This window comes from Tamandua tetradactyla, chromosome 1 (assembly GCF_023851605.1).
Source record: "Tamandua tetradactyla isolate mTamTet1 chromosome 1, mTamTet1.pri, whole genome shotgun sequence".
NCBI classification, from domain to species: Eukaryota; Metazoa; Chordata; class Mammalia; order Pilosa; family Myrmecophagidae; genus Tamandua; species Tamandua tetradactyla.
In genome coordinates this window covers 194,030,302-194,040,201 of record NC_135327.1, presented here as the reverse complement: position 1 = coordinate 194,040,201, position 9,900 = coordinate 194,030,302, and the positions used below count along the sequence as shown (strand labels likewise).

Sequence of the window (9,900 nt, the reverse complement as noted above, 5' to 3'; positions counted from 1 at the left end):
AACACATTGGTTTTCCTAGTCATAGAGCTTCTTGCTTGCATTCTCAGACTTTTGCCCTGGCTCTCCCAAGGCAGACCAAAGGGCTATACATATAGAAGACTTTCCAGGACAGTAAATGGTAACTCCAAATTATCACCCTCAGCAGCATTCTTCCCACTAGGATGTATTCCTAAGACTTGTATGGTACAGGATTCCTGTTTGGGACTGAAGGAAAAGACAATATGTTATGCTGGGGTGGTTGTCAGACATAGGGAGACACATTACAGCATTCAGGGTCTCGCGTAGCATAGACCTTTTGCTCTGGGGACCTCATTTCTCACATGCCACAGCATTCAGGGTATCCTGTAGGGTAGACCTTCCACTCTGAGGGACTTGTTTCTCACCCACCACAGATCACTTAGACACTTGCCCCAAACCTGTAGACCCAACCCTGGCTTTGCTACTCCAATGAGAGAAACAAGGGGTCTGTGTTTGGAACTCTGTGAAACCATTTGAACTTCTGTCCACATCTGTCTGCACTAAGGCCTAGTTTAGGAGTATATGTTTCATTTTGGTAAACCAATAGCCAGCTCCTGGGGCTAAACTTAAAGAGAAATAGCTAATGTGCTGAGGGTCCTATGGATATTTCTCTTCCTGCCCCACAGGGACCTCCACCCAGGGACTGAGGATAGAACACTGCAATTCTGTAGAAAGGTGTCTCACTATGCATTATGCATGGCAGCTTCCAAAAGGCATTCTAGAACGGAACTATAACTCCATTTTACAAAGCTGAGTGTTAGCAGACAGGTGAAAGATAACAACTAAGTTGCACTAGTATGGCAGGTCGTATAAGTCAGTGGTAGAGCACTTGACTACACATCAAGAAGTCCCTGGCTAAAATCCAGGTACCTCCTTATTTGCCTATACTTTTGTTGGCTGAGGCCATACACATACCCCTTTCATGGGCCAAACACAAAGGCTAAAGCCATCTCCAGGATTTGGAGTGGGTAGGAACCCCCAGTTTGGTAGCTGAGGATACCCAAATACTACTTACATGAGCCCTAAATGTAAGTTTAAGTGTTCTCCATCAATTGGAGTTTGTAGGAGCAACCCCACAAAACCTCTCTCTTGGGTCCACATAACATGGAGTCACAGTGATGTGTCTTTGATGTGTACTGGGTATCGTATCCTCAACCATGCTGTAATCTCTGATGGGACATGCTGACATGGAATCCTCCCACTTCACAGTGTCTGGTACAGAACACACATAGTAGCTGTCAAAAACTTTTTGTGAAAGAAGGCCAAGTGGAAAACAGCCTGACCAAATGTCAAAGGGGTGCCCCAGCACAGAGAAAATCTGGTAAGATTGGGAGAGATGCTTACATTTATACTTCTAGCACTCAATGACTGAATATCCCTAAGATTTTGAGAATCAAGAGCAAACAGGCAATGGAATGAAGTTCTGATACATGTGACAACATGGATGAGATCTGAAGACATCATAGTGAGTGAAAGAAGCCAGACACAAAAGGGAAATTGTGGTATGGTCTCACTGATGTGAAAAATCAGAACAGGCAAATCATAGAGGCTGATACTGGAATAGAGATTATGGGGGCCAGGGTGGAGATACAGGATACATTGCTAAGGCTTGTATGGTACAGGATTTCTGTTTGGGGCTGAAGGAAAATATTTAGGAAAGAATACTGGTGATGATAGCACAACATGTGAATAAAATGACCCCCACTGAATTATATGTTGGAATGTGACTAGAATAGAAATTTTAAAAGAAAAACCATAGGACTGTATGATACAAACAGCGGACCTTATGTAACTGGTGAACTATATTTAATTATGATATACATATATTAATATATAATTCACAATTATAATAATATTCTTTAATCCACTGTCACACAGATACCACACTAAGACCTGGTGTTATTAAAGGTGAGGCACTATAGGGAACTCTGTATTTTCTGTGTGATCTTCTTGTAAACTTACAACTTCTCTAATGATAATTGTAAAACAGGATTCAAGGACAGCAGCAAGTACTGGTGAGCAGGGAGAATCTAATTTTCAGGGTAATCAGATTATATGTGAATGCCTCATCTTCAAGAAAATACTACAAGTCAGACAAAGAAAGAGCATAGTATGCCCTCTTTGAAGGAATAAAAGCAAAATTGAGAGAAACCATCTCCAAGGAAGCCCAGACATTGGGTTTACCAGATATGAACTTTCAATCTACTATGTAAATATGCTCAGGGAACTAAAGGAAAACAGAACAGATAACTCAGGAAATAAGGAAATCTATGAACTAAATAAGAATATAAACAAGGAGATAGAAATTCTAAAAAGAGTGCAAATAGAATTTTTGAAACTCAAAAGTACAAAAACTGAAATAAAAAATAAAACATTCACTATGGCACTACAAAAGCAGATTTAAACAGGCAAACTGGAAAATCAGCAAACTTGAATGCAGGAAAATTGATATTACCCAGTGTGGAAAATAGAAAGAAAACAAAATGAAGAAGAGTGAACAGACCCTGAGGGACTTATAGAACACTATCAAGCAGACCAACATGCAGATTATGGAAATCCTAGAAGTAGGAGACAGATAGAATGAGATAGAAAGAATATTTAAAGAAAAAATGGCCCCAAACTTCCCAAATTTGATGAAATTTGAGAATATATATGCTCAAGAGTTCAACAAACAACTAGGAGGAAAAACACAAAGCAACCACACGAGGCATATTAAAGTCACATTGTGTAAAGACAAAGACAAAGAGAGATTCTTCAAAGCAGTGAGAGAGAAGCAACTCATCACACACAGGGTATCCTCAATATGATTAACATTTACTTTTCTGGAGAAATCATAAAGGATTGTTACGATCAAGAGCTAAAGGGAAAAAAGCAACAACCTATCAACCTAAGTTTTTTAAAGAAAGGAGAATTTACAGGTTTAAAATAAAAAACAACTGGGTGATACAATTACCAGCAGGACTGCCTGACAAGAATAATCTAGGGAGAACTTCAGACTGAGATGAAAGGATACCAGCTGTATGTAGAAATAAAGAACAATGTTAAACATAAATACATATAAACACATATCATAAACATATAAACATAAAACATAAATAAAGCCAGTATCATTGTGCTGTTCATTTGTAGCTCCTCTCTTTTACTATATGATCTATAAGGCTAATAAATGGAACAAAAATTATGAATCTGTGTTAATGTGCCCATGTGAAGCATAAAGGAGAAAGGAAACTAAGTTTGTAGAGTTTGTTCTGCTCAACCGATGTTGCCATTGCATGACCTTGGTGCTGAATTATTAAAATATGCGCTCCAGATGGGAGGATTGGCTATCCTACCAGAAGGAGACATACTTTGATAAAGTTATCTAAGTCCTAGGAAACTCCTCTCAGTCTCTAGCCAGTTCCCAGGGGACCACCTTGGCCAGGTCACACAAGCTAGTTGGAATCCAGCCACTATTGTTTAAAAACATTATTGTGTAAAAACACTATTGTGTAAAAAACTGCATACAAGCAGTTAGACTGGGGGTATCTTATCTGAGAGGAGGACACTCTCTGCTCAGGATTTTTCCAGTCAGACTCTGAAAATGCTGTCTTCGGGATTCCCCAGCATTCTCTGGGTGTTGGTGTATTCCTGCCTGGTGATGTAACTTACTTTACTTTATTCTTCTGACTTTCTTCTATTAATCAATAAATAACTGTTTGCTTAAATTCAAGAAAGGTATGTTACTCATGAATCAGACCCTGTTCAAATTGAGGCCTCACCCACCCACATTTCTTAACGAAACATGATGAAGGTTAAAGATGTAATATGTGGCAATAACAATGTGAAAGCAGAGGGACCAAGATGTATAGAGACATACAGTTGCAGGCTATTGAACTACGTTGGCTTTATTCAAACTGGGTTGCTTTAAGTCTAAGAAGTTAATGTACTCCCAATCGTAGACACAAAGAAAAGAATAAAAAACATACAGAAAAGGAAAGAAGAAGGGATTAAATATGGTACAGTACTAGGTAAATAAATGAAATATGAAGAAAGGGATAAAAGGAGAATGAAGGTCAAAAATCATATAAGACATACAGAAAAACAGATTGCTGAATAGCAGAAGTAAGCCCTTCCTTATAGGTAATTACTTTAAATGTAAGTGGGTCATAGGTCTCTTTCCTCATACTGTCCTTGCCTGATATCAGGGCTAGGGTGATTCTGGTCCCATTGGATCAGTTAGGAAGTATGCCCTCTGCTTCAACTTTTCTAAGAGATACCTAAGAATTAGTGTTAATTGTTCTTTAAATGTTTGGTAGAATTCACCAGTGAAATTGTCAAATCCTGATCTCTTCTTTGATGATGGGTTTGATTACTGATTAAATGTCTTCATCTATTATAGGTCTGTGGTAGACTGAATTATGTATCCCAACAAGCACATGTCCTTAATCTGAATCTGCATTCCTGTGCATGTGAGCCCAAGGTAAATAGGATGTTTAAAAAAATTTTATTTGGAGGTACATGCTAGGAATCAAACCTGGGTCTCCTGAATGGCAGGCAGCAATTCTACCACTGAATTACCCATGTATTATTGGAGATATTGCTTTTAGTCATGGTGTAGTCTACCTTGAATGTGGCTGGGTTTTAATCCAATTCACTGGAGGTCTTATAATATTAACCAGGAAGTGTCAGAAGCTAGAATAGAGTGGACATTTTTATGGGAATAGAAATACAAGCCAAGGGACCTCCACGATGTCAGCAGGCAGCACCAGAATGCTACCATCTGTACAAGAGAAATCCAGCTTTGCTGATACCTTGATTTTGGTTTTCTCTTTTAAGCTTAAAACTGTAAGCCAATAAATTCTCAATGTTTAAGACAAAACCAGTTTGTGATATTTCTCACAGAACTTCAGGCAAAGTGAGACAGTTCTATTCAGATCTTTTATTTCTTTTGTATCAGTTTGGTGGTTTGGGTATTTCTGGGAAATTATCCATTTCATTTAGCTCATACGATGTGTTGGCATACAGTTGTTCATGTTATCCTCTTATGATCATTTTGATTTGTGCATGGTAAGCAGTAATGTCTCCCATTTCATTTCTGATTTTTGAAAAGCCTCTTCTTTCCCCCTTCAAATGATCTCAGCACACTTGCCAGAGATCAATTGTCCACAGATGTGAGGTTTTTTGTCTGGGTTCTCAATCTTATCCTGATGGTCTCTATGACTACCCTTTATCAGTACAAAAGAAATTAAGAAACCAATCCCACATGAAGAAGCATCAGAAAGAAAAAAATTCTTAGGAATAAATTTAACCAAGGAGAAACAAGACTTGTTCACTGACAACTACAACACATTGCCGAAAAAGATTGAGACCTAAATAAATATAAAGAAGACAGTGTGCACAGATCAGAATTCTTAAGGTTGTTAAGCAGTCCCTATACAACTACATCCTCTGAAAATTCAGTGCAATCCCTGTCAGATTCCTAAGGGTATTTTTCTGAAGAAATAGAGTCCCATCTTAAATTCAGAATGAATTTGGAGGGATCTGAAATAGACAAAACAGTTTTGAAAAGGCAGAAAAAAATTAGAGAACTCACACTTCCTTTGAGAAAATATATGACAAAGCTACATGAATGAGAACTGGTGGTAGTAGGAAAACTGGATATCCATATGGCTGTTAAAGCAGAAACAAGGAAATAAGAAGTACTGATGAGATTTCAGAGAAATTGACACCCATGCACACTGTTGGTGGGATACTTAAAATGACTATAAGTATGACTAATTTAACTTTCAGGTTTCTATGCCACAAAGAATTTAACATAAGGACTCTACCAGATACTTGGACACCAAAGTACCAGGCTGCATTATTATATAAACACCAAAAATGGAAACAACACATGCCCATCAACAGAAGAATGGGTAGAAAAATTATGCTTTATACATAGAATGGATTATTATGCACTCATAAGAAGAAATATACTGCTGATGCACACTACAATAATGAGGAAGCTTGAAGACATCATGTTGTGTGAAATAAGTATGACAAAAAAGGATAAATATTGTACAATTTCACTTATATGAAATAGAATCATAAAGACTGTAGAACAAATATTAGATGGTTGGTTACTGAGGGTTGAAAGGAGATATGGGAAAACAGTTCTTGAAGCATGCAGAATTTCTGTTTAGGGGTGATCAAATAATTTTGGCAAAGGATTTAGTGAGGGCAATGCAAAAGTATGAATTAATAAATACCACTGAATTATACCCTTGAAAGTGGACAACATGGGAAATTTTGAGTTGTATTTAGGTTATCACAACAAAAAATTTAAAAATGGATCCCTGGTTCAAATCCATAGGTCCCCTGTTAGTCCTCATGCTATACTGCTTCAATAATGCTTCCCAGGAGTACTATTCCCTATTCCTCCTCATGGACCAGGAAGTTCATGGACTCCTCCAACCACCTTCATCATGGTTTAATGGACAAAATCACAGACTGGAGATGTATGAAGATGTGGATAGCGCATGTATCTCAAAAGTAGTTCAGCAGGATTTCTTCATATTGCTGTTTGATCATTTATAACATGAGGAAAATAGACAAGTAAATCCTAAAGTCCCTTCCAATTATAAGTGTCAATGCTTCTCCATGTTGTTTCTGGCACCACGGACTGAAGGCAGGCAGAGGTTCAGAAAAGAGAGCAGGGAGTAGGGTTGGAGAACCTCTAAGGGTGACTTGACAGAAGAGTAGATTGCTGGTCTTCCCTGCTTTGTAGAAATGAAAATTTTCCAGCTTGCTGAAGGAGTCGTGGGTAAGAATTTACATAAAGCTGAAAAGGTGCTTACATAGCCAATTGTTATGGGTAAAGAAGTATAGCTCAGGGTTTGAACATTTGATTGGAGATCAAGAGGTGCCTGGTTCAAATCTTGGTGTCCCCTACCACATTTTTGGACTTCTGCTGGTAGGACTCTTCCAGGTCAGATCAAAGGGCTCTACATATAGAAAACTTTCTGTGAACATACAATAATTGCTAACCCCAAATTATCACCCTCAGCTCCCCTCTTTCCACCAAGAGAGTGTCGCTTACTGGGCTGGTGGTCAGACATAGGGAGATACATTACAGTATTCAAGGTCTCATGATAGGGTAAACCTTTCACTTTGGGAACTAGTTTCTCACACACCATAGCTCACTCATACACTTGCCCCAAACCCATAGGCCCAAAGCCTGACTTAGCTACTCTAAGAAGAGAAACCATTTTAACTACAGCTCATTTCTTACTTCACTTGGGGCCTAGAGGAGGAATATCTGTTGCATTTGGGAAATCCAATGGCTATCCCTCAGACTAAACTGTAAAGGTAATAGGCAATGATCTAGGGTCCTACAAGAAGAGAGTGGGGCATCTCTCTTCTTGCCCCACTGCAACATCCACCCAGCGACTGAGGTCAGAAAAAATGCAGATCTGTGGAAAGGTGTCTCATTATGAGTCATGTCTAGCAGCGTCCAAAAAGCCAGTCTGGAAGGGAACTATAACTCTATTTTATAGAGCTGAGTTTTAGCAGACAGGTAGAAGGTAACAACTAAGTTGCACTAGTATGGCAGGGGGTATAGCTCAGGGGTAGAGCATTTGACTGCAGATCAAGAGGTCCCTGGTTCAAATCCAGGTGCCCCCTTATTTGTTTACACTTTTGGTAGCTGAGGCCACCCACATACTTCTTTCATGTGCCCAACATAAAAGGTAAAGAGGTCTCCACTATTAGAGTGGGTAGGAACTCCCAATCTGGTACCTGAGAATCTCCATATACTGCTTACATGGGTTCTACATGAAGCCTTAAGTGTTCTCCACAAAATGGAGTTTGTAGAAGCAAACCCACAGAGCCTCTCTCTCTCAGGACTGCATAACATGGAGTCACAGTGATAAGCCTTTGATACATATGGGATTATATCCTCTCCCTATAATCCTTGAAGACACATGCTGATAAGGAATCCTCCCACCTCATGGTATCTAGTACAGAGCACACATAGTAGCTCTCAAAAACTACTCTGTGAAAGCAGTATTGCAGACAGGTCAAGTGGGAAACAGCCTGGCCAAGTGTCAAAGGGTTGCCCCAGCACAAAGAATGTAAGGACCCAGGGCCTGGCCCCACCCCTTCTTCCATTTTGAGAGCAACTTACTGCACAGAACCACCTATATGACCAGGATAGACTTAACGGTCACAGAATGTAAAACTCCCTTCCTCTAATCACTTAGGTAACCAACTCTCATGCGAGTCTTTTGAACCAAATCTCATGAGGTTCTGCTGAAACCCTGTTGTAACCAAATGTGCAGGACTCTGTTAAACTTTATAAGCTACACCCTCCTCCCTTGGCTTCATGCTCTCGCTTGGCCATGCTGCTGATTTTCATTCCCAACTGGCTGCTCTGGGTAGAGTTTCTTCGTGTTCATAAGCCCCTAATTAAAACATGTCTAATTCTCTGCCTGGCATGTTTTTTGGTCTCAGGGTTGTTCTGGGCGGGAACATTTGGTGAGTCAGCCAGGAGACCAAGGAGCCACCAGCAATAGAGAGCACCAGCAGTGGAGAAAGGAGACTTTTGGGGGGTAATCCTGCAGTGCCCTGCTTCCTCAATGTGGGGAGGGGTTACCCACTTGCTTGATTGCACTACAATCAGTTGGCTATTGTGTGTAGTGTGGCTAACTATAGCAGATTGTCTTGATGAAGACAAAGAAATCTACAAATTTGTGCAGATAAACCTGGGGTGGCCTGTTTCCTTGATGTGGGGAGGGGTTGCCTGTTTGCTTAACTGTGCTTCAGTCAGTTGTCTGTTGTTATATGTGATTTGGCCAGGTACAGCAGACTGTCTCAGAAAGACAGAGAAATCAGATTTTAAAGATACATTGAATGAGAGGCTACACTGTGCAGATAAGAGTTTAGAAATATTAGCATGCTGATATGTTAGAGTAAGAGGGCATAGACTGCCCAAAGGGCAAGTAAGGCATGTCCTGACTTCCCCTAACTGGGACACAAAGGATTGGAATCCCATAGATTCTTCATCTGTTGATGAAAAAGGGAAAAATGAGGTTTAGGAAGCAGAAAATAAAGTAATGCCAACTTTGTATGCAGCTTTTCTGAAGGTTGCCTCTTTACTATAAGGACCTAGCATTCAATTATGTTGTTATCACATTGTTTCCATTAGTATTCTCTTACATAGGCCAGTTTCAGGGCAGCACATTCTACCCTCTGGGCCTCAAAGAGGCATTCTTTCCGTATACAAAATATATTCGTTCTATCACAGTGTCACATGCCTTAAACCATTTCTGTAACAATACAAATATAATACAAGTCAAGAACAATACAAAGTCTCATTAAAATCATTTACAGGTGTGATTTGTCCTAAGGTCCTCTGGCTATGGACTTGTGAAACTTTGAATCAAGTTATATGCTTCCAATATACAAAGGAGGGACTGTAATAGAATAAATGTTCCCATTTCTATAGGAATAAATTGGAAGGAAAACAGGGGTCACCAGACCCAAACAATTCCAAAAAATCTGCAGGGCATACTCCACTAGATTTCCAAGTCTGAGAGTCATTTATAGAATGATGTTTTATCCTTGAGACTTGAGAAAGTGACAGTCCCACCTATCCAAGAACTTATTCAGTGGTCCCTCTCTCTCCAACACTGTTGATGAGGGTTGCAACATTGGGGATAATACCTTGTTCTCGGTTCCACCCACTCCAAGCAGCTGGTTGGCACCTGGCCTCTCTACCATCTCCAGGACACATGCTCAACCTCTTCAGGACAGTGGGGTGGTGGCCAGGCTCTCCTCAATCCCCAAGGAATGTGCTCCAACCTCTCTGAGGCCTGAAATGGAAAAACTCCTCCTGAACGTTGAGGAGGAAGGCCCAACCTCTGC

The 9,900-nt window shown here is 39.9% G+C and overlaps 1 non-coding gene across 1 annotated transcript; it reads left to right on the top strand.

Annotated features, from left to right (window-relative positions):
• Nucleotides 1-7,587: 7,587 nt before the first annotated feature.
• On the top strand, nucleotides 7,588-7,659 carry TRNAC-GCA (transfer RNA cysteine (anticodon GCA)). Its single transcript has one exon. It is a non-coding gene; the product is annotated as a tRNA-Cys (tRNA).
• Nucleotides 7,660-9,900: the final 2,241 nt, after the last annotated feature.